Source organism: Mustela erminea, chromosome 15 (assembly GCF_009829155.1).
Source record: "Mustela erminea isolate mMusErm1 chromosome 15, mMusErm1.Pri, whole genome shotgun sequence".
Lineage (NCBI taxonomy): Eukaryota > Metazoa > Chordata > Mammalia > Carnivora > Mustelidae > Mustela > Mustela erminea.
In genome coordinates, this window is record NC_045628.1 from 29,616,449 (window position 1) to 29,643,443 (window position 26,995).

A 26,995-nucleotide genomic window follows, 5' to 3' on the forward strand; every position below is an offset into this window, starting at 1 on the left:
TATATATAGTACTTTTAAGTACTTTTATTACTTACATGGTACTTACAATGCAACTTTTATCCTGACATCTTATGTGCCATTTTTAATATATGCAAATGTGAGTGGTAAGAGGTAACTTGTCTATTCTCCTGAGGTGATTGATCTCTTCCTCTAATATAGCTGAAATTATTACACATAGAGAGATACCTCACCCTCTTAGTTCTTTAGCCCAGGCCTCATTTCTGACCCCCAGACTCATACTATTCTACACTATTTGGATTCTTCCAAGGCACCTAAAACTTCAGAATTAGATTCAAGTTCTCTGGCTTCAAACCACGTCTTCAAACCACACACAGCAAGTGGTAAAATCCTCCATCCCACTGCACGAGAAAAAATGTCATAACGATTTTCTGCGCCCACACTCTATCCCCTATCTCCCACGTCAAGGCCAGAGGAAGTTCCACCAGCCTTACATTCTAAATATACCCTGCAATCAACTGCTCCTTTGAATACTCACTGACATGAACCTGGTCTGAGCTACCGAATTCTCCCGCCCGGACTACCCCAATGGCTCCCTGGTTGCTGCAGTCCCTTCCACTTGCCAGCCAGCCTTCCACCATCATTTCTTCAATTCTATAGTCAAAATGATTATTTCAAAATATGGATCTTATTATTCACTGCTTTGTTTAAAAATACATCAGTGATTGCCCCCTTGTTAACAGACCACTCTGTCTTTAACCTCCTTCCTGCTGGACAATACTCAGTCACCGTGCTCTAACAGTGCTGACCTTCCTGCATTTGCTCAGACACACAGTATTGCTTACTGCCAGAGAGCCTGCAATGCTTCTTTTCCACACGGAACACTCTCCCACATCCTTGTCTAGTCAGCCACTAACCTTCCTTCAGAGATTGGGACAATCATTACTTCTTCAGGTAACTTTCCTTCATGCCCCTTTATTCTGTAATTTGACATTTCCGTCTGTGATTCTTTGATTAGTATCTGTCTCACTCACATCTGTAAGCTTCTTGAGAATAGCATGTGTTTGATTTTGCTCCACATGGCATTCTGAGCACCTAGTAGAGTGTCTGGCACATAATAGATACTCAAAATATTTCTTGAAATCATGAATGCATGAAGAAAAGGAGTGAACAATTAACAGACATTTTAAATGTCCAGCATCCATCCATCCATTCTGCTAACGGTACTCCTAGCTGCCCTTGGAGAAAATAAGCCTTTCCCACCCTCATTCTATGTGGTTTTGGTAAGCTTAACCTAAATTTTGGTTCCAGCAGAATCATCCAAATAAATAAATAAAGATAAGAAAATGAGAGGTGGGGGAAGGATAAACTTTAAAGTAAGAATTCACCATCATTTTAAAAATTATGTGTAGCTGCAGCAACTTCTTCCTAGAAACATCACCAAAGGAAAGGGAAGCAAGGGCAAAAATGAACTATTGGGACTTCATCAAGATCAAAAGCTTTTGCACAGCAAAGGAAACAGTCAACAAAACCAAAAGACAACTGACAGAATGGGAGAGGATATTTGCAAACGACATATCAGATAATGGGCTAGTAGTATCCAGGGGTACCTGGGTGGCTCAGTGGGTTAGCCTCTGCCCTCAGCTTAGGTCATGATCCCGGGATCCTGGGATCGAGCCCCACATCAGGCTCTCTGCTCAGCAGGGAACCTGCTTCCCTTTTTCTCTCTATGCCTGCCTCTGTCTACTTGTAATCTCTGTCAAATAAATAAATAAAATGTTTTTTAAAAAATAAAAAATATAATGGACTTGTATCCAAAATCTATAAAGAACTTATCAAACTCAATACCCAAAGAACAAATAATCCAATCAAGAAATGGGCAGAGGACATGAACAGACATTTCTGCAAAAAAGACATCCAGACGGCCAACAGACACACGAAAAAGTGCTCCACATCATTTGGCATCAGGGAAATACAAATCAAAACCACAATGAGGGGCACTTGGGTGGCTCAGTCATTAGGCGTCTGCCTTCTGCTTGGGTCATGATCCCAGGGCCCTGGGATCAAGACCCACATCGGGCTCCCTGCTTGGCAGAATCCTGCTTCTCCCTCTCCCACACCCCCTGCTTGTGTTTCCTCTCTCTCTGTCTCTAGCTCTGTCAAATAAATAAATAGAATCTTAGAAAAAAAAAAAAAAAGCACCACAATGAGATACCACCTCACACCAGTCAGAATGGCTAAAATTAACAAGTCAGGAAACGACAGATGCTGGCGAGGTTGAAGAAAAAGGGGAACCCTCCTACACTGTTGGTGGGAATGCAAGCTGGTGCAACCACTCTGGAAAACAGCATGGAGGTTCCTCAAAAAGTTGAAATTACAGCTACCCTATGACCCAGAAATTGCACTATTGGATATTTACCCTAAAGATACAAATGTAGTGATCTGAAGGGGCACATGCACCCAAATGTTTATAGCAGCAATGTCCACAATAGCCAAACTATGGAAAGAACTAGAGGTGCATCAACAGATGAATAGATAAAGAAGATGTGAGATATATATATATATATATATATATATATATATATATATATTACTATGCAGCCATCAAAAAGAAATCTTGCCATTTGTGGTGATGTGGATAGAACTAGAGGGTATAATCCTGAGAAAAATAAGTCAATAAGAGGACAATTATTATATGATCTCCCTGGTATGAAGAATTTGAGAGGAAACATGGGGGGTTTGGGGGGTAGGGAAGGAAAAAATGAAACAAGAAGGGATTGAGAGGGAGACAAACCATAAGAGACTCTTAATCTCACAAAACAAACTGAGGGCTGCTGGGGAAGGGGGTAGGGAGAGAGTGGTTGGGTTATGGACATTGGGGAGGGTATGTGCTATGGTGAGTGCTGTGAAGTGTGTAAACCCGGTGATTCACAGACCTGTACCCCTGGGGCTAATAATACATTGTATGTTAATAAAAAATAAAAATTTTTTAAAATAAAGTAAAATTATGTGTAATATGATTCTTTATATATTAAATTATACTTACATCAAAAGATATTTAACATGATAGTAATCAAAAATTAGTGTGGATTATTTCAGAGTATTGAGTTTGAGATAGTGTTTTAATATATATGAGAATATGTCTTTTTAAGCTTTGACTTTTTAAAAAATGTCATATATTATTTGTATATCCAGAGGGGAAAAATCAAGAAGATTTTTATTTTTTAATCTTAAAAGGTAAAATAATTGGGAAAGAGGAGTATTTAGAGGTCTTAGTTTAAATGGAAAAGCCCCTTCCATAGCTGAAAAAACACTATTGCTGCCTAAACTTCATTTCACAGGCACAATGGCTTCCAACTCTCTCTCAGCCAAGATATACAACAGTGATCCAAGAATGGATGTGTTTTTTATATCATGTTTTTAAAAATTAATTTTAAAAAGTTGTATTTTCAAGTTACTCTCTCAATCATTTTTATAAATTTTCTGTGAATTCTTATTTCTTCACTTCTGTTTTTAGCAAAATTGGTAATTATATGTTAAAACTTATAGAAATTAAAATTTTCATTAGCATGGAAGATCAATATAACAAGAAAAACCAAACAATTTTGGAAACCAGAAAAATTAATTCTCATTCATGGTGTCATATAGATGAATTTTTATTTAAAAAGATGAAATCTCCAAGTATATAAAAATAAACTAGTAATATACTTTTGAGAAATAATAATTAAAATACTAGACCCTTCTTAAGCCTGTGCATATGGCAAGACTTAGCCTTTTAATTCAATAATATCCAGTTCCTGGCATAATACCAGGCACATAGTAAACATTTGAACAAGTGTTTGTTGACCAAATGAATAAAAGTTATCAGTAGGTGTTTAAAAATAACTGAAGATTATGAATAATCTTATTTTGCATAACTTTGTTCAATGACTTTCAACATTTGCCAGAAAAAAATGATTATTTTTAAAATACTAAGAAAAGAGAGACTTTCATTTCTAGCCAAGATGAAGTCAAAGGAGCCAATTTACTCTTCTGCCTCTTTAAACAACTGGAAAAAAGTTGGCGGGGGGTGAAATAACAGCTTTTCAAACACTGGATGACAGGCAGTAAGTATTGGACAGTGATCCTTAAAAAGAAGAGATACAAATGAAGTAAACCCTCTGATTGTATCAGATTAGTGCCTGGGAGTGTCCCTAGGATTTAGTGCAGAGAGAGGGAATATAGATGGGGTCCTGTGATCTTCCTAAGTGCAGATAGAATGGGGAGTCCAGGAAGGACAAGGAGACTGGAATTCTCGGAGCTGAGTACCAAAGATGAGAGAGAAACAATGCGAGTGAGTGCCCAAGACCTATGGAGACTTGCCCCTGGTAGGGGAAAAAAAAAAACACTAAAAAGAAACAGGCAGAACAATCTTTGGAATAGTTTGTTTCCAGAAGCCAGAGTAGAAAACCTCATTACTTACAGAGTATAGGATAGAACACTCAGATACTGCCTTAGCAATGGGTAAAGAAAAAAAAAAAAATCCGTGCCAAGGTTAAAGATGTCTCTGAACCTGCCAGACAAAGCCTAAAACCAACACTTGAAAAGAGTAAGCTCTTTCCATATAGCTTAATTGTGTCCCAGATCAAGGCTTAAGAACATTATTACACACACATGCAGGTACACACACATGAATATCCTGTACCCATCAGGGTAAAAGCTAGAACATCTAAAATCTGATGAAAAAATTACAGGCAAGAAAAGAAGAAGGAATGTATGTCTCAGAATGAAGAGAAAGATCTATTAATTGAATCAGATCTAGAAATGTCACAGCTGAAAGAATTGGTAGACAATCATGAGAGTTATCATGAGTTATTAAAACTATATTTCATATGTTCCAGAGAGTAGAGGAAACCATAAGCATGTTAAGGAGAAACATGGAACATATAAAAAGACTTAAATTCAATTTCCAAAGAGAAAAAATATAATTTTTTAAATACAATGTTTAAGGAGAAAGAATATAAAAATTATCTTGGGATTTCTTTGGTTACAAATATGAAGGTTTTACCACTTAAAGTGAAATTTTCTTAAAACGATTGAGCCATAGTTTGTGTTATGTACAGATTTTCTCTTCTGTGTTCTCTGCCTTTTATTGTACCACACACTAAATGCCTAATGGCTTCCAAATCAAAATGATTTGGAATCAAATTGGAATCAAAATGATTGGAATCAAAATGAAACCATCAAATTATTATTTTCAAACTACACCTCAGTAATGTAATAATAATTTGACTACATAAAACCTCTATCCCACACCTTTATAAAGAGATATATCAGGGGCACCTGGGTGGCTCAGTTGGTTAAGCAACTGCCTTCAGCTCATGTCATGGTCCCAAAGCCCTGGGATCGAGTCCCACATCAGGCTCCCAGCTCCATGGGGAGTCTGCTTCTCCCTCTGACCTCCCTTCTCATGCTCTCTCTCACTCTGTCTCTCTCTCTCTCTCTCAAAATAAACAAATAAAAAATATTTTAAAATTTTAAAAAAGAGAGAGATATATCAGAACTATATTTTGTAAAGCATCCATAATACAGTCTATCACCTTTTATGGAACTCTTTAGAGAATAATTTTTTCTTCTACTGACTGTATACAAAGTGGATCATCAGGAGAAAAACCCTGTTGTAGATACCAAATAGCTACAAACAAATTGTCTGTTAATTGCAAAGAATGAGATTCAGTAACATTTTGTTTGTTTACTTACCAAAATACTTTTTGCCTCGTCAAATATATTTAATTATGTTTTAACTGGTTTGACTTCAAGTTCATGATCTCAAGATTAAAGTTTTCTTTGCTAAAAAATATCACGTCTTCCAAAGTTCACATGTTGCTTTGATAACGTAAGATAGCTCTGGAGGATTCTGCCCTAAAATGTGAGATCCTGAAGGACATTGAACTACTTTTTACTTTTTTTCTTTTTTAAGAATTTAAAATCTAATCCAAGATTCTTTCACTGAAATATGTCCAAGAGAAAAATAAATGTCTATGCAAATTTAGTAAGTTATTTATGTTTTATGATAGGTACATTTATGGAACAACCTTTTGAAGAAAGAACTAATTTGATGTATTTTGCCATCAACAATTGAACTTTGGGTATAATGGATGAGTTTGTCAGTTTTAGAACTGTTTCACATGGACAAAACAAAGATTTTCTTGGAATCTATAGCTAAATATAAATAACAAAGTGTTTACTTTCTTGTAAGACAATAATACAGGCCAAATAGAATTTGGTCTAAGTTATTCAAAACGGGCACTATGAAAAATGAAATAGTTTTTGCTTCTTAAAAGGTTTTGTATATTAATGTTTTTTTTAAAGATTTTATTTATTTATTTGACAGAGATCACAAGTAAGCAGAGAGGCAGCACAGAGAGAGGAGGAAGCAGTCTCCCTGCTGAGCAGAGAGCCGGATGTGGGGCTCGATCCCAGGACCCTGGGATCATGACCTGAGTGGAAGGCAGAGGCTTTAACCCACTGAGCCACCCAGGCGCCCCTGTATATTAATGCTCTTAAGGAAAAACCGCATTAACTAATGATCACAAGATTAAAGAAATGACTGATGATTGATTTTTATTTCACTCAGGCAAACTGCTTTCTTCAGACTTAATTATTCATCTGGATCATGCAAATGATCATAAAATAAACCTAACTAACCATAAAAATAAAATGTATACTATACTTGGCTTCTCCTTCAAAAAATTATAATTTTTTTAAATTTTATAAAGTGTCTTATATTGGTGAGGAATAACAATAACTCCAAAATAGTGGTGGTTCAACCACTCAAGTGTGTATTTTCTCACATAAAAGAAGACCAAGGTCAGAAAGTCGAGAACTGGTATGTCAACATTATGTAATCTCTGGACATCCAGGATCTCCTGTATTTCCACTCTACCATTTTTGGGGGATTGCTTCCAGTCTTAGGGTAACTTCATGATCCAGAATAGATGCTAGAGTTCTAGCCATCTCACTCACATGCCAGACAACAGAAAGAAGAATATAAGAAAGCAAAGTTAGTTTCCTATAAGGTCCCTTTAAAGGGTCTTCTTGGAAGTCTCCTCCACCACACCTGAGCTTTCACATCTAAATTGAATGGGTACAACAGTCCCAAACTGCCTGGGAATTATCATTTTTATTTGAAGTAGTCCTATGTTCTACTAAAAATTGGCAGTCCGTTGGGAAGGAGAGATGGAGTATTGCATTGGCAACTGGCGCTCTCTCTCATGACTCTGCTGACAACTCATTAACTAAAAATAATTTGGAAGACTGAGGAAAGAGAAGATCGAATTCTTGCTTCCCATTGTGAGAACATACTAATACACTCTAATGCAAAAGAGGAGGATGTTCTATTCTATGAAGCATGGAAGCAAGAGAAGTCACAGTGTCTGACACTGATCTTTTCATAAGTAGATTACATGGGCCCCAAAGATGGCATCGGAAATAAGAATTTTTTTAGACTAGGATAGCTGGGATTCTTACAACACTGAGTAAATTAGGTGATAAGTCTTGGAATACAGTTTTTAAGCAACTGACAGAAAAGAGGACAGAATGAGACTGAGTCAGTAGGTTTTCAGGGGTCAACTTAGATTTAAACACACACAAAAAAGGTATGCTCACGCCTTCTATCTGCTGTGATTAATCCTTTTGTAGATCATCCCTGTTCAATCTAGGTGTTTGGGAAAGGAGTAAGCCACAGTAAGACTTGCCTGGAAAGATCACATGGCCTACATGCCACCACCTGCTTTTAACACCCATATCTCCTAATCTCTGCAGCTGTCCTGACCACTGGAAAGAAATAGAGTAGTATCTACACTACACTCTCGATGCCTTAGAATTCTGAGGGCATCTGGGTGGCCCAGTCAGTTAAGTGTTGGACTCTTGATTTTGGTTCAGGTTATGGTGTCCTGAGATCAAGCCCTGTAAGGGGCTCCCTACTCAACAGGGAGTCTAATTGAGATTTTCTCTCTTCCTCTCCCTTTGCCCCTCCTCCTGCTCATGTTCTCTCTCTCTCTCAAGTAAAAATAAATCTTTAAAAGCCCTGGAATTCTGGCTGACAGAACTGGGCTCATGCCCATTCTCCATGATAAGCTAGCTGGCAAATTTTTGTACAGTTAGCCACTTTAAGCCTTGATATACTCATCTGTAAAGCAGGGATGATGGTATTAATTGTACCTACCTTGTGTTTTGAGGATTAAGATCTTGGAATAGTGCTCTATACCTAGTGAATGCTCAATAAATAGTAGCTATGCTACACCTTGGAGTCACATTGGTGTATAGTGGAACCTCCTTACTAGCTAAAGAACTTAACACTACTAAGTCTCAACTTCTTCAGTATCTAGCACCTAGCAGATTGGAAATAAAATGTAATGACTTCTGTGATGATTACCATATGTATTTTATTCTGAAATTTGTGTATCTGAATGTGTATCAGGAAGCAGGTTATCTGGCTGAGTGTGTATAAAGAAATATCAATTGCAGCAGAATCATTATGGAATCTCAAGAACTTTGCAATTTGTATTCTGTCTTGATTCCTCTGCTTTCCCTAGACTATGCAAAGATGAGCAATTGCTTTTTCTCAATAGGCATTCTGTAAATTCTCCTGCAAATTATTTAACAGCCAGTGTATTTTGTTATAATATGCCAATGAATTTATTTGATATATTTTCTCCTGTCTTTCTACTCTTCTCAAGTGATGATAAAATAAAATAAATTACTTAGAGAGCAGATATGCATTTGACTAAGTCATAAACCCGTATAATATAAGGTCCCTGTATTTTAGATCTGACACAAACTTTTTCTTTAAATGATAATACAGAATTTTTAAACAACTCTGGATGAGTAAGTTTATGATTTGATACCATTAGAATGGATAAAACTCATTGTATTTAAGCTCCATTCCCAAAAGGGATTATCTTTTATCTGCCAAATCTTAAAGACTACAGACTTTTGGATTCCAGAAATTAGTTCATTGAACTAAATATTTGGAAACGGTGCAAATGCATTTTCCCAAAAAGGAAATAAATTTACCATAGGAAAATTAGCCAGGGAGGGAGAGAGACTACCCCTGGAACAAGCATGGTTGGATTTATACACAGTCCAATAACAGATGATGTATTTCATGCATTGTGGTAGTCAAAAAAGTACAGTCAGGCCAGTAATCTGTACATTAAGAGTGTTAAGCAATATTTTCAGGAAGCAGGTTATCTGGCTGAGTGTTGTTAGTTATTGACTCTCTTGCTTTCATTTTTCATGTGGGCAAAATGGCAGGTATTTCAAGACCAGTGGCATGTTTACATGGTAAAAATCCAGATACTAGGGAATTATTTGAATTATTTTGCAGATAAGTTATGAATCCAAAAGTTGAGTAATTTCAATACCAATGAAAGTCTACTCTATTTAGGATTGGAGTCTCAAGGTAAGATCCTTTCCTATTCCTTTCCAGTAGCCTCTGGGTGACAGCTGATATTTCATAGTAGTGCTGCTTTCTTACTACAATTTTAGGTTACCTTGACATCAGAAGATATTGTTCTCATAGCTCCAACTTCAAAATGATATACAGATACTAGAATTATTTGGATTCAAATCATACTTAGTTCCCATAGATCTCTTCAATCCTATTCAGGATATAAGTACTGCAAATGGAACACAGTAACTTAGAAACATAGCAGTTTTAGGTTTCAAATCTCAACACTACCACTAATTATGAGTTGCTTCTTTCCTTTCCCCAAAGAAACTTTTCATCAAGCATAGATGATGGCCAGAAGCAGATATTTAAGAAAAATCTATTCATAGTGTATGTGTGTGTGTATAATTTTTCTAAGAAAAATGTTCACCATTATAATCCTTTATTAAGTAGATTGATGAACCAAAAAAGCATTTTCACAAATAAATATGACATCTTTGGTATAGTAGAAAGAATAATGGATCTAAGTTAAGAAAACTGTAGTTCAAAATGTGCTTCTAACTCTCACAGGATTGTGACCTTGGGCTAATCTCTCAGTTCCAGTTCTTTATTCATAATTAATTAAATCACTAAATTCCCAATATGTTCCAACAATGATCCTAGACTTAGCTGTGCAGAAGAGAGGTACAGGGACAAATTTCCTGTTCCTTTGCTTACAAGCACAAAGACAAGAAAGACAAGCAGTGGGTGAGGAGTAGGCAGGAGATTGGAGAATGGGTCTAGTGTCCATGTGTGCCTAGAGACTAAATGAGGGATTCAGATTTCATGCCAAGTGTGATGAAAAGCCACTCAAGTGCCCTGAGTGGAAAGTATTCTTAAAGAATCACTTTGGGGGAGCTCTGGATGCCTCAATAATTAAGCATCTGCCTTATGCTCCAGTCATGATCCCAGTGTCCTGGGATCCAGTCCCATGTTGTGCTCCCTACTTGGTGGGGAGACTATTTCTCCCTCTACCCCATCTTTATCTCTCTCATTCTCTCTCTCTCTCTTTCAGATAAATCAATAAAATCTTCAAGACAAAAAAAAAAGAATTACTTTCAGCACTGTGTGAAGAATGGATTTTGGGGGTCCACAGTGGAGACAAGGAGATTGGGATTATAAAATAAAACATGTGGAAATGCAGTGTATACCTCATGTCAATCCTTAAGTTTGTTAGAGATGAGAGTGAAGAATGAATTGAAGTAAAGAATGATTTCTTTGTCAATGAACTTGGCTGTTATCAAATACTTATTTCTATTGTGTTATCACACTGTCCAAGGACCTTTCTATTCTTGGATCTCAGCTACTTAGCCAATGAAGGTATTAAATACCTCCTAAATACTGGTCTTAAAATCCTGGCAGTGTTCAGGCCCTGTCCCTACAAGAAGATGACTCTGAACAGTTCTCCTAAATGAATATAATCCCTGAAAATTCTGCATTCTCCTCCTCACTGGGCTTGATCTTCCAACCAATCAAAACTTGCATCCCCAACACCCAAATGCAACATAAAACAGAACCTGAAATAATTAGCTTTGATAAGACAAAAGATTGTAAAGATTTTTGCTTATTCAGGCAACAGAGTCTTGAGTCCATTTTCCAGTTTGGATTCATGTTATCCAAGTTGATTAAAAATCCCCAAGGGAGATTCTTTTAGAAATTATTAATTTGGGGGGGCACCTGGGTGGCTCTGTTGGTTCAGCATCTGCCTTCAGCTCAGGTCATGATCCTAGGGTTCTGGGATGGAGTGCCATGTTGGACTTTCTGCTCATCAGGGAGTATGCTTCTCCTTCTGTCTGTTGCTCTGTCTGCTTGTGCTCTCGTTCTCTCTCTCTCTCTCTGTCAAATAAAGAAATAAAATCTTTTTTAAAAAAGAAATTATTAATTTTAATTTCATAGGAAATGCCAAAATAGCTTTTCTCTTACTTAAAAAAAAAAAAACCTAAAATATGAACAATTAAACTAAGTCCCTTTGACTACCACATCCAGTCTTAGTTTCTCTTCTAGGTTAACCACAAATAACAATTTTGGTTAGATATATAAATATGGGATTCATCCTAGATTTATATTTTAGAGATGAAGTATAAAGCTATGAAAGTAGATAAAATCTAGGAAGAAGATTTAGAGAGAAATAAGAAGAGGGCCTTGGACCTACCTTTCAGGAAGTCCAGTGTTTGGAGGCTAGAGAAAGGAGAACATGTTACAAAGGACCCTGATAGTATCTTCCAGTGAAACAGAAGTTCAAGTCAGAGAGTCTTAGAGTCACTCATCATGTAAAATGGGTAATCTAAAATATAGATAGGCATTCCTGGAGCATCTAGGCAAGAGGGCTAAATAATAATTAACTCATGTGTGGACACATGAGTTCACAATGAATGTATTTTAGAAAGGCACATAGAATACGCATCATGAAACAGCATAATTTTGGAATCAGACCCATGACTGTCAATCTTGGTCAAGTTCCTTGATATCTTGAAGCTCTAGTTTTACTGTGTGTTAAATAGACTAATCATCTTCATAGGTATATCTTAGAGATGGATTGTAAGACATATGAATCCCTGGCAGGTGTTTTCTTTGTTTTCTTCTCTCCATTAGGAACAAGATACGAAGTGGCGAGAGGATTACCCCTCTATATACTGGAAAGAGTAGCTCTGCAGATCCATGTTCGAGCTGGTTTGATTTTTAAAGATTTTGTTTGTCTATAAAAGAGCTTTAGAGAACTTACAATGTTTACTACTAGTAGATGTCTTCTAAAATCTTGAATTCAAGTCTGAGTTTTCCTGTACTCTCAGGCCATTTAGATACTGCCTTTCAGATATCCAACTCAATACTCAGCTCTAGCAGTGTTTTCTATTCCTTATTCTTTCAACAATTGCTTTTCTCAGTAATTTCCTCATGCATTAGTAGATTTCCAGGGCATAGATGTTGCTTTGAAGGGTAATCTAATCTTCCATCACTTTGATTTACTTCACAACTCAGGGTTTCAGGGTATTTTTACTTGGACTTAATCTTGTAGAATATTTTAACATTATGAAACACTGAAGAGTATATTGTACCAAACAATGCTGTCCTCAGTACAGAGACCAAACAGATTAATTAATGTTTCTTTCCCATTTCTATCGGACAGTATGGAATCCCTGCATAGAATAATAGTCCTTTATATGAAGGAATGAATATATTATCTAATTCTTTATTTTCATTTAGAACCACAATATAGCTCCTGATTAAACCACACATTGAGGTTAGAAAACAGATGAAAAATCCTTCAATATCTGGGATAGTGTTTTGATTAAAAGGTAGAATTTGAAATTAATGAAGTCTATACACATTTGAAATTAATGAAGTCTATACCCTTTGGAATTATCTGAGTCTTTCTTGTATAGACAATAAAAACAAACAGAACAAGAACATTTGTTCTTCCTCCTCTAAGTTGTATTTATTTTTTCATCAATACTTTTCACCCACTATAAAATCAGATCTAAAATCTGTAAATCATGTGGGTCTTTTGTCTCAATACATAAGTCCCACTTGCTCCATTAGGTAAGTATATGAGTCATCTACTGTTTTATCATTATCAGGATTTAATTATACCAAGTGCTTTATATCTTCAAAGATATTTATCATTATTAATTACAATGATATAATTAAAAATAACACAATAAATATATTTAAACTTTCTCAGAGTCTGTTCGCAACGTGTACACAGGCATGGTTGGTAGCTGACAGTCTAAGAAAGACATTTATCTAGCTCAAATGACTAAACAGACATTTAAAAATGACTGTAATGACAAAGAAGTCTAATATTAAGGCCAAATTTGAAGACAAAGGAGCCCAATAAAACAACAAAAATCCATCATAATAACAGAGTTTGATAAGAACCACTCCCTGCAAGTTCAAAATGAATTACAAAATTTGCACCCAATTAGTGAGTAAAGGAAAAATATGTTGTAGCAAGGGCCTATCAGTTGCCTCCAGCCTCTGAGGCTGGCTTTTCCCACTCTGTCAACCCTGATTTCCTGAGGAAACACATCCAATGTTAACTGCCCTAATGCTATCTGGCCCTGTCAGGAGGCGAGCGGCCTTGCAAAAATTTCGGATGTTCCTAATATAATTGATATCTGTGAATCAATTACACTGAGACTTGCCATCTGTTAGAACATTTATATCTTGGTATATAAATTCAGTAATTGTCTAGTAACTTCCATTCAGAAACTGATGGCTCCCCTTCAATTCACTTACACCAAAAGCAATACTAAGTAGTACTAAAGCTAGAAGTCTAGGAAAATTCCCACTGTCATTAAAAGTATTCTGGCCTACACTTAAGCCTGAAACTTCTTACCTCCCAATAAAGCTTGCCCTGTTCCTAACTTCTTTTCTATGCTCCTTTGGAGGCATAATGCCATGTTTATATTTCCCACCCTTAAAGCCCAGAAATCATCCCGGAAATATTAAGGAGATAAGCATACCTATAAAAGTTCTTAAGATACTCTTAAATTTAGAATAAACAATGGACTATTTATTTGGCTTATCTGAGAATGGGTGTTCCCTTCAGTTCATTAGAGAAGGCTGGGGCAGAGGAAATTTACACAAAGTACCCTGGGCCTTTCAAATCTCCTAGGAAGTGGCCATTCAGGGTACCAGCCCCTCCGACCTCAGCTACTATGGCCAGATTCTAAACACAATGTAGTTTCAGATAGCAAAACTCTCCTCTTCTTGTTGAAATCATGTTTATTGATTGATTGATTGATTGGTAACTGAAACAAGACACACTATGTAGATTTAAGACTATTGCATCATTCAGGTATGGAAATAAATAGTGGCCACCCAAATAGAACAAGCCAAGGTTATTTATTCAGAGCTTGCTGTAGCAAGGGAGTCAACCACATCTCCTGGGTTTAGCAGAGACTCAAAAATTAGGCAGGCGGGAGAGTGGGAAAGTTTTATGGTGGGGGAATAAAAAGGAGGGCTTCAGGTATATTCTAATTTTGAGTTTTTAGAATGGGGAAGTTGGAAGTAAGCTAACTAGAAGCCAGGTATCCCATTGATTAGTTTAGGGATTATCTTTGCCTTCTTCTAGTTGGCCTTGAGTGGAAACGGTAACAAAAATTAGGGAAGCCGGAAGTTATTGAGCAAGCCCTGACTGTTTGGGGCCAATTACTGCAGAGGTTGTGGTTTGCTTACTGAGCTGGTTGCAATAGATGTTGTGGGTCAGAGCTCTATTCTAAGTAGTCTGGCCATTGTCTATTTATATATTCAGTGTCTCACAGCTTTCTTTTGTTCATTTTAAATCATTTTTAAATGAAAAAATATGCAGGGAACCCTCAAAAAGAGCAGAATCAAACTAAAATTTGTCTCTGGATATTAACCCTAGACCCATTTATATATTAACAAGAAATCTCAGTTTTCTGGCCCTGAAGAAGAAATTATCTTTTTTTCTCCCCCCAAAGAAGAGATTATCTTAAAACATGTTTCCTCAAAATAGCCTCAAAATTTTCTATTGAGGAAGATTTTTTGATTATGAGCTAGAAACAAAAGCTGTCCAAATGATATCTGTCCAGATTGATCCAGTTTCAAAATAAGATGATAGGTTCACTTTTCCACCAAATATTATCGGTGGAATATTAATAAAATATTATCTTAATATTATTATTAAAATTTATTTTAATAAAATTATATTATATGTAATAAAATATTATTAAAATATTATTTTCCACCAAATAATATTATCAAAATAGGATGATAGTTTGATAAGTTCACTTTTCCACCAAATATTATTGAAAAACCCAAAGCAAGGCCTCTAGAATCAAAGGATAGAAGAATGAGAAGATGAGACAAAGACTTGAAGGACTCTGTGAGCTGGTGAGCAAGATCGATGCAGAAAGTGCCTCGTTAAGTTAACCCAGCAGAACTTAGGTTGATTGGATATGAACATAAGGAGGAAACAGAATTTGAGGATAACTCCTATGTCTCTGATCTGGAAGATGTACATGTAGATGATGTAGACCCAGTAGATAATGAGACTATTAGTTGAGGTAGGGCATACACGAGAGGAAATGTTCAGAGAGTATAATAACGAAGAAGAAGAAAGGGGGGAAACCCCAAAGAAAACTCTGAAGCTTCAGGAGAGAGACAGAACGAGAGGAACAGATTTTGGAGTCATTCATTCAACACATTATTTTTGAATGGGGAATTTCAATATATTAAACAACTAACTAATTGTAGCTATAATAGACACCACAGTGAAGCTAAGAGAGCATCTCGCAGAGGAAACAACTATTTTGGAGGATCAGGAAATGCAGGAGTGATATATAAACTATATATATATATATATATTATTTTGGAGGATCAGGAAATGCAGGAGTGATATATAAACAATATGTGTATGAGTGGAGATTAGTGGATCCCTGGGGCAGAGATCATTCCTGGCAGAAGGAATAGTGTATACAAAGGCACTAAGACAGGAAGAGAAAGTACATTCAGAGACCTGAAAGGAAACTGATGTGGCTCAAGCAGAGGACATGGAGATTGAGTGGCTCCAGATATGACTGATGAGGTAGACAGACATTAGATCATACAGGGCTGTGGCCTATGTTTAGAATTTTAGAATATTGTCTAGTATTATCTGATATTATCTAAATATGAAGAGAAGGCATTAAAGCAGAATAATTACATTAACAGATTTGCATTTTTAAAAGATCATTTTGTGCACAATGAAGGGAGAATATTTAAGGAGTGCAAAAGCAGATGTGAGGGGCCAGAATGGAGGCTATTAAAAGTAGACTAGATGAGAGGTAACTAACTTGAACCAGCATAGTAGTCATAGACATAAAAAGAAGTAGGTCAATTTGAGAAATAACTAGAAGAAAGATTGGGAGCCTTGGTGATTGGTTGAATATGGAAACCAAGAAAGGGAAGATGTCCAAGATAATTCCCAACTACCAGCTTGTGCAATTGAATAGATAGCAGACTCACTCCCTGAGATAAGGGATAATGGAGGAGAGCCAGATGTGGAGGGGGAATTATGAGCTTGGTTTTAGAGATGCATAGGAAACGCATGAGATAAGCAAGGAGTCAGTTGGCTGTATGCATCTGGAGTTCAGAGAAGAGTTAGAGTCAACAGATAAAGCAGAGAATTGTAAAATGATGATTGAAGCTCTGGTTGTGGTTGAGATTAACTAGGGAATTAAAAGCTAGACGATAGGCCTAGGATAAAACTCTGGGAAATAGCAATTATTTAAGGCCAGGTGGCAAAGAATGAACCAGCAAAAACAAGAAAGAGGAGAAAAACCAAAAAGATGTGAGGTCATGACAGACAAAGGATGAGAGTATTTCAGTAACAAGGGTGTGGTGAACAGTGTCCAGTACGCCTGCAGGATCACATAAGAGGAAGGAGGGAAAACAGCACTGGCTTTGATGACATGCATGTCATTAGTGATCTCTCAAGAAGTGTGTCTGGTGCAGCAGCAATGGTAAAAGCCAGACCAGAGTAGGTTCAACAGGGAGTAGAACTTGAGAAAACAGAAATAAGGAGCATCAACAATACTTTCAGTATTGACTATTATGACTTAATTGGCTACAAATTATGGCTTTGGTCAAAAATGTCTTTGTGTGCCTAGAACCTGGCAGAGTATATGGAGTATGTTGACTAAATTATCGGATGAATCCACCAAGTCGAGCAAACTTGCAAAGGCTGAGTTCTGGCAGGCAATCTTGAAGGTAGTTGGGATGAAACTTTTGGGAACATCTCATAAAGTACCAGTACTATATGATGTAAAATGTGCAACAACAATTTTGCACTATTCATTCACTTATTTATCAAAGATTATCAAGACCTGTTTTATGCTAGCCACTGTGCTAGAAACTGGGAAAATATGAGTAAGCAAAATACAAGTGAATTATATCCAAATATTTCTTCATGAGAAGGTCTCCCTTCCATCTGCATCTAGAGTTTCTATGACGTGGTTAGTGAACCAAGATGGGGAAAGGTGATAACATGTGAAATATCCATATGATATCTTTTTCTCTTATTAAACACTTACAATATGTAGACATAAATCTAATGAACACTCAGTCAAGGTGTATTGAGTTGGATTTCTACTGTTGTTTATTCAATGAAATTACTCCAACAGTGTGACCACCTGGATCTTAGAAGTCAGGTCATTTTTTGTTCTTCCTCGGCTCCCACCAGTTCAAGGGCATGCACTTATTTTCCTTTTTCTGGTTTGCTATATTGTGAGTATAGAAACTTGTAGTGTTACATTTACTAGGTAAAATTAAGGGAGGAGGGAGTCCAACCATCAAAAAATCTGGTGAGACTAGAAAATTTTACAGAAGTGAAGACTGCATTCTGCAGTTATGAGGCAGCCTGATATTTGGGAGATGATATCTAACTTTAAAAGTGAGGTTATAGTTCTTATTTCTCTCTGATATAATGATGTGACATTGGACAAGACACTTCCGCTTCCTGGGCCCTGATTTGCTCATGTCTATAGACAAGAATAAGAAGGGATTATTATGAAAGTCCATAGTATTACCTTAGGCAAGGTCTGACCACTGTGTCTTGACTATCTCAGTTCTATAGGCCTGACAGTTACCCTGTGGCTCACTGTTCTTCCTCAAGGCAATCCTAATTTATGCATGTTCCCAAGCAGGGTGCCGGCGGGTAATGAGATTTCTCCCTGGGATCCACATGGCTAAGGTGTTGGCCATATTTTTATTGTTCTTTCCCCACCCTGGACGGTTCTCATAGTATGTCTTCTTCCTCCACCACTCACACAGAAATAAATGAGAAATGAGAACACGTGTAAACACGTGGCAATAACTTTGCCTGAGACGGATGATGTTCCTATTCCACTCTACAAAAAAGTCTCTCTCAAGTCAGTCTTTTGAGTTCCTTTACCTACCACTGAGTTTTCTACCTAAATTTCACATATAGCTTCATTTTTATGCCATCTCCAAATTCAAGATTGCTGACTCAGATGAACAATAACCTGGCTTCTATAGGCTTAACCATATGATCCATCCAGATGTCCCAAAAGTCTTACATACACACACATTCCTTCTAATTCCATTCCCAATGACATATATATTTTATACTCGTTAATATATAGTGAATCAGGACTTGATCCTTAAAATAAGGAGAGGAGGATTATTTCTTTATCCGTTAGCCTGTCATGTCACTCTGTCCTCCTCTTACTCCCACAGGGCCTTGTAAATATCTCCTTCATAGCACATGCCATTATGTCTCACTCCCCTAATATTTTCTCATAGGCTCTGTGTCTTATTCATACGAGTTTCATCACTGAACATAATAATTGCCTTGTTGAATAAGTGACTGAATGGATGGATATATACATAAGTATTCTTGACAAGGGATTTTAAGAAAATTGATATAACTGAATTATTACTGTAAATTTATATCTATATGTGAATGGTAAGTGGAACCATCAGGCAACTTGAAATTTAGAACAAGACTGTCTTGAAACTTTTCATTCAGTTTCAAGGGAAAGCGAGATACTAGGAGCTGAGAGAAAGGGACAGACTGCTATCAGAACAACATAAACTCCACCCTAGCTCACTATACAATGGCAAAGAGGGTTCTTTCACTCATGACTTCAGCTCCTCCCCTGCAGCATAATCTCAGAATAACAGAGGAATAGGAGTGCCAGTTCATATTTGCTAAACAAAGCAATGGAAAGAAGGTAAGCAAACATTTATTGTCCACTTAAGCCAACCTTTATTTTCTTTTTTATATAAAAACACACTGAGAGGTAAAATTAACTAATACCATTATTTTATGTGAAAAGCTAAAGAAAGGTACACACTATTGGCTTTCCAAGACGCTAACCATATCCTAACCCCTTCCAGGATTTTACGCTTTGAACTATGTGGAGATGGGCATAACACATAGCTATGATTTTTTTTTTTTTTCAAACTTTGAAGCTAAAGCTACAGAAATAAAAGGAGGTTATCTTTTTAAGGGAGTGATGTCACAGGGAATGATATGGCTTGGAATCTTTAAAATAGTTTAAAATGTACCAAATGCTTCTAGAGTTCGCATACGAAGAACGGTTACTTATGCTGATTTACTTTTTATTTCATTATTTATCCATAAAAATCTTTCGTAGTGGTTTTTCTTCACCTAGAAAAGAGTTATGAAGATATAAATTGCAACGCTTGAGGGATGTCAACAAAACACTTAAATGTTCTTGCCATTGGTTTTAGCATCACTTGTCCAGGGGCCACTCCATAAAGAAGAGGATGTCATGAAAACAACATGCAAGGGATTAGAGTCCCACTTTGGAGATGCTGGCCGCCTAGCTTTCCTGATCCACTTTCCAGCAAAACAAGGGAAACCAGTGAAGTGTATTTTAAAAATAAAACAAGGAGTGCTTGCTTGTGTGGCATAGTTGGTTAAGGATCTGCCTCTTGGTTTTACTTCAGTTTCCATCCTGATCTCAGGGGCATGAGACTGAGCCTGCACTCTGTACTACCTCTGCACTCAGGGCAGACCCTGCCTGAGATTCTCTCTCTCCGCCTGCACCTCTTGCGCATTCTCTCTCTCCCTCCCTCTCTCAAATAAATAAATCTTTAAAAAATAAAAAATGCAAACAAAACAACAAAAACTTAGAATCTCTGGAAATTGTCCTAATGGCATAGAACAAATTAAAAAACAAAATAATTTAATTGGAGGAAACCTACCAGAACTCAGTAAGAGCAGTGAGGGGTCATGGGCATGAGGGCTATGGCCACTCTCTCCCTGGCATAGTGCAAATGCAGGTGAATGTAACCAAGATTATGGGGTTCTTCTCCAGTTCAGCCTGGCATAGTGCAAATGCAGGTGAATGTAACCAAGATTATGGGGTTCTTCTCCCCTCAGCTTCCCGTCCAGGGCTATTGCGTTTTATTGGAAGAGGCAGATCCTCAACATTTCTCCTCCCCTCTGACTCTAACTTGAAGAGGATATATTCCAGGGGTGCATGAGAGAGAGGCTGGAGACTAATCTCCTCCAGGCAGCCCTGAGACAAAGTATAGAAGTTCTACTCCAGGAGTGGTTGGCTCCCTGCTGCGCAGACATCAGTTCAATCATAGGACAGAAGATCCACACCAGGACAGTGAGGCCCAAAGACCAGAGGACCAGACACTAACTGCTCCAGCCAGCCCCAGGATAGGGTTGAGAAATTTTGCCCAGATGGACAGATAGTCTCTAAGAAAAGAGACCTCAGAAGGTCTCCCCAAAGGAACTGCCTTTATTTTATTGTGTGAAGTTCAATCTTCAGGATATTCCTGAAAGCAATAGGTCCTCTTAATGAGGAGCAAAAAGCATAAACATAGAAGAGCTGGTTCATTAGAGACAAAACAGAGAAAGAGATAGCAAGAGGTATCCTCCTGAGGTCAGAATAATGACTAAGACTCCTCAAAACATACTCTTGACTGAATTTCTCAGGTTTAGACTACAGAGCAACTTGGGTCCCATGGCATCGTCAAAAGCAGCTGGTAATTAGTGGAGCCTAACAGGTGGGTGTAAGACCCAATGAGGCAGCCGGTTTAAAAAAGAGATCAGGAGAGACTTCAAAGAGATCCCTGCTAACCCTAACTGTGTGCAGGCCTTAGGCAATGCCCTCTTAGACACCAAAGGTTTCACACTCAGGGGGGAAACAGACTTCACTGAAATAGACTAGCATATTGCTAAACAAATAAATAAGCAAATAGCAACAAAAAACAACTCTGGAGGAAGGAAGGGGAATCCTTAGTACTTTCCTAGAGCTGAGGAGGGTAAGATGATGGGGGAGGTGATGGATCAGGAGTGGGAAGCTTCTTCTCAGGGTAACGCAAATGTTCTAAAATGGATTGTGGTCATGGGTACATGAACTGTGAATATATTAAAAGCCCCATGGTATGTGAGCTGTATGGTATGTGAATTATATTTCAATAAAGATGCTTTTAAGAAATTCAGAAGTACTTTTTCAGTATAAAAAAGTTTACCCTCAAATGTTCTAAAGTGTGTTTAGATTGCCAAGCACCCGAGACCTTATTCAGCATTTTTTTTCAGCCAAATCAAAAATTATAAACTTGTCTGGGTTTAGATAAGCTGTTTGGCTGGGGACCCATGGGTGGGTTCTGGGCTGATGTTCAGCCAGCATTTCCAATGACCAGTAGTGATGACGTCAAACTGACACATCGTTTGCCATGTTTGTTACTGGCTGAAATAAACACTCTTCCCTGAGGGGAATGCACTAGACATGTGAAATCTTCCCAAGTCAGCTGTGTTATGATCTCTGAAACCCGTGTATCTTTATCACTAATCTCACAGTGACCTTATGCCGTGAGCATTACCTAAAATGAAAGATTTTAGGTAAATGAATTAGAAAGATCATTTCACCACCATGTCCGTCTACTGGTTTAAAAAGCTTGCAATTTTCTGGTGATGTCCGTCTTTGGATTACAGTTTTTAAAATACGTTAAATAGAAGTCCTCTTTAACTCTCATTGATTTGCTTCTTCAGAATGGAAACCTCTTCTCTGGCTGGTAGCTTTTACATGGCTGAGTCAAATGGCCTTGTTGAAGTTCCCAGTAACTTGATTGGGTGGCTTTTATAGTCGGTCCCTGTCACTTATTTAGCCTTAATGGAGGAAAGCTGTTTTTCTGCAAAGAAGGTAATATTCTTTGACTATCAGTGTGGCACATGGGGAAAATTTAGGAGGAAATGTTATCAATGTAGACAGCAAAATCAGTAACAGTCATTAAGATGGCACTTATTCCATCAACTCGTATCCTTAATTCAATGTGTGCCAGGCATAGAGCTGGGTCTCGAGGACATGGCAGTGATTACACTGGACATGGTGCCCACATTCAGGACATGCACCGTCCAGTGACATGAAACTGAAAGAGCTAGGAAAACATTATCCTTATATATTCCTTTCAAATTCTCAAAACACTCACAATTTCCCACTTGCAAAGTAAAATTGTGATATTAGAAGTCATTGATAAGAGGTTGCCATTTTTAAAAGAATTCCAGGAATACAGAAGTTTCAGAGTAATGTATAAATCACAGGAAGGGAAATAGGGAAAAAAATGTAAGTGGGATAAGAGGAGGCAAACCTGTATCTTATTGACCAGATAATAAGGTTAATCATTTGTGGATATTTCATTACATTGCAATTTTAAAGCCAGTTCTTGTGAAAAATCAGAAGTCAAATCTCCAAACTATCAAAAACAAGAGGGGAAAAAAAAAACCCAAAAGAATCTCCACACCGTTCTTAAGAGTTCAAGTGGCAGAATACTCCCATCCCTCCCCTGGCTCCCTCACTCATTAGACTCCACCTTCTAGGACTAACTCTACAGGTCTCCAGGCTCTAGTGAATGTCACACTGGGTTCCCTTGGAGTCTGTTGACTCTAGGTTCTGCCTCATCACCTGGACACTTCAATTTGTTTAAACATTTGTTTAAAGACTTGTTTCCAAACATCTCTTTTGAAATTAAATTAAATTAATTCTAATTTAATTAAATTAAATTAATTCTAATTAAATTAAATTAAATTAATTAAATTAAAGAAATATTGTCTTCCATTTTAAATCTATGTAACACTTTCACTTTATTTTTAAATAAGTTTACATAGTAGTGAGAAGCATACATAAACTCAGCCTATATTAATGTGGCCATAGTAAGGACTTATCTATCAGTTCTTACTTTATTGAGTGTTTTCTTTTTTTTTTAACGCACTATAGGTATTAAATTTTGTCCAATGCCTTTCTTGCATCTCTGAGGAACAGACATGCCCATCTAAAGGTTTTTTAAATTTTAACTCAACAACCTTAGATTTTATTAATGGATTTTCTAATATTTAACTATTCTTTAATTCCTAGAGTAAATCTTACTTGGACAAAATGTACACTTTGTTAATGCATTGCTGAATTCTATTTGCTAGTAAGTGATCAAAGATATTTACGTAGATATGCATAGGTGAGAATGGTCTATACTTTTCTTTTTTTGATGGGATCTAACAAGTTTGGAGGAAAAAAAATCTTTTATTCATTTTCATAAAAAAAACATTTTATCTGTTTTCCCCTGCATTGGAATAATTAAAGAGCATTGATGTGACATGATTTCTAAAGCTTACATTGGAGGATGAATCAAGTCTTTTATGACACCATCAAGGTCTGATGCTTTTTAATTACTTTCTCTTTTATTCTATGGTAACTGGTATCTTTAGGATTTCTCTCAGCTGGGGTCAAGTTAAGTCAAATTATTTTCTAAAATTATCCATTTTATTTAATTTTAAAAGAAATTTTCCCAGAGGTTTTTTTTTTTTTTAATTAATCATATTATAAACACATTGAACATGGACACAAATCTTGCTCTTGATATTTCAGTAGGACCATCAGGTCTATCTCTGCATAGCTACTTGATATTTCAGTAGGACCACCAGCTAATCTCTGCATAGTTACTATTTTTTTTAATTATAGGTTTTATATTCTTAGCTTTAATATACTCCACTTTAAATTTTACTAATTTATGTATAGCTAAATTGCTTATAAACTTTCCACTAGCTGGTAAGTTGCCAGCTTACAGGTGGATATGTATTTTATTTCTAAACATTTTTATTGCAACGAAATCCTACAAAATACTTGCTAGATTTCATCCATCTTTTTCAACGAAGTATACTTTGGCATATGAAGCAAGAGAAGATAGGTAGCCAAGCAAAATTAGGCATATCTCTTCTCTAAATCCAATTTGCATTGAAAAATTGCTTTTAAGACCTTAATAAGTCTAGATAACACCCATAGAGTGTATTAAGTTAGTCTTTCCTCCTTTATGATTCCTGTTTGAACCTACATCATTTTTTGTCTTCCATCTGAAAATGACCTCCCTTTGTCTACTAGGAAAGATTCCCAACATTTCCAATTTAAAGTCTCTCTCACTGTCTCTCTCCTCTGTATACCTTGTTTGGAAAGCTTTGTTTTCTCAAAATTGCTATTAAATATTAAAGTGACATTTTTTTCCCATTCATGCTGTTCAGTGTTTCCTGACTGTAGAACAATAACAAAAAAAGAATCCGCTAGGATTCGTAGCTATCTTTTAGGAAAGCTTATGACACTACATTTCCATTTCATTTTTTTTTTTTTTTTAATGTTCCTTTATATTTTGAGGACTTTAGGTCCAGAGATTCTAGGCTGGGAATTAACATAGTAAAGCACCCCTTTCCAAGTCATCCTAAGAAAAGGAACACAGAAACTTCAAGAAGCAGTTTCCAGATAACATGGAAATAGCATATTTCATTATGTAAATAGATTTTCCCTCAACTGGCTTGCATTATGATCAGGCATCTGCTAATTATGCCAGAGGGCAAAACTACAAAGGCCAATTTACATTCTGTTTATGGTGTCCTTGATTTGTTTCTGAGAACCAAAACAAGATAAAGGGTTACAGATGATTTAATTATGGACAGTCACTGCCTTGCCTTCCCCTGGTGGGTTTCAGGGTCTGTGCCTCTGTTTGCCCCACAGCAAGGTCCTGGGCACTCTGGGGAAAACTGGTGAGCACAGACTCAGGGGCTGGATTTCTTTCTTAGCCCCTGATTGACACTGTGCTCAATACACTGAGAAATAAAATGAAAACAGCTGGTGGACTTCTGATTAATTGCCTCCTCTTTGTGCTCTGTTCACTTCTTTAGCCATGTTTAAATAACTACTTTTCTAAAAGAACATTCTTAGGGATATCTGGGTGTTGTATTTGGTCAAATGTCCATCTCTTGTTTTGGTTCAGGTTGTGATCTCAGGGTCGTGAGATCAAGCCCTACATGGAGCCTCTGTTGGGCTCTACGCTCAATGAAGAGTCTGCTTGAGATTCTCTCTCCCTCTGCCCCTCCTACTTTTGTACTCTCTCTTTCCAAAATAAATAAGTAAATCTTTTTAAAAAGCGAAATACATTTTTAGTGAGATTATTTTCTCTGCATATCCTGAATTCTGTCTCACATATGCACACACAGTTGTGCACATGTGTGTATATAACTTACCCACAGCCTTAGTTAAAATTCAATTGTCAGGAGACAGTGGGACACAGTGGGTTGTTGCATCCTATAGCAGGAGCCATGGGATCTGGACTCTGCTTCCAAATTTGGTTATAACTGGCTAAGTGGCCTTGAACAATCTCTTCTGCTTCATTCCCATATTTGAAAAAATAGAATTAACAATGGATATTTCACAAGAATATTTCAATTAATAGTGTATAAAAATATTCATAAAAACTAAGAAGCCACATAAGAAGGTAAAAATCCAATTATCTTTGGAGCTCTTAATTATTTAAAGTTTATAAAAGTGCCAGTCAGCTTAGGTATCTTTTAAGTATATTAAAGCTTTGAATATTTACAACAACTCCTTGAAATAAGTACTATTATCCTTTATGGGTGGGGAAATGAAACATGGAGAGGCTAAGTAACTTGCTAAAGGTCACGAAGCAGTGATTTGGTTAGAGAGCCCGAGTTTTGACTGTGATGCTATATTCCCTCTTACGTAGTACCTTGAGCAAGCAGACCCTCACAAAAGAGAAAGGAGGCATACCTGGGTGGTTCAGATGGTTAAGCTTCTGCCTTTGGCTTAGGTCGTAATCTTGGAATCCTCTGATCAAGCCCCCTGTTGGCTCCCTGCGCAAGGGGGAATTGCTTTGCCCCCTGCCTCTCTCCCACTTGCTCATGTGCTCTCTTTCTCTTTCTCTCAAATGAATTAATAAAATCTTCAAAATTTTTTTTAAAAAGGAGAAAGCAATTTACTGAACATGGCAAATTCTATATAGTTAAAGATACTTATTAAAAAGATTTTAGTACTTTTCTTTGATATATCCAGCATCCTTGGCTATCATAAGCCAACAAACTTCCTAATTAACAGAATCTAAATCTTAATAATTATTTCATGTTCATTTTCAAAAGTATTTATGAATATCAGGCATCTATGGATTTTTACTGGATTTTTTTTTGTTGCTGTTGCTGTCTCCTAAGTACTCATTCACTTAGGACAAACAAAAATTTTATGCCAGTGGTCATAAATGCTGATAATTTTTTAGTCTTTATTTATTAGGAAGCTATTCATTTGTTACCTAAGTTATCTCATATCTAATGTTAAAATCTTTATTTTTGAGTTACCAAATTTATTTTGAAACCTTTCCCATTTAAGCAGAAGAACACATTGATTTTCATCTGTTCCCAATTTCTTTATTTTTATTTTTTAAAGATTTACTTTATTTAATTGTAATTTACTCGTTTGAGAGAAAGAGAAGCAGAGAGAGCACAAGCAAGGGGAGAGGCAGATGGAGAGGGAGAAGCAGACCCCCTGCTGAGCTGGGAGCCCCAACATGGTGCTCCTTCTGAGGACCGGAAATCATGACCTGAGCTGAAGGCAAATACTTAACCATCTGAGCCACCCAAGAGACCCCATCTGTTCCCAATTTAAACAATGTAACACCCCTCCCATGCCCCAAAAAAGTCTTAGATATTTTTCCTCTGATATTTTTGGTTGTGGTTGGTGCACATGAATATTCATAAAATGGGCCTGTTGTTTTCCAGGGCAAATCCTC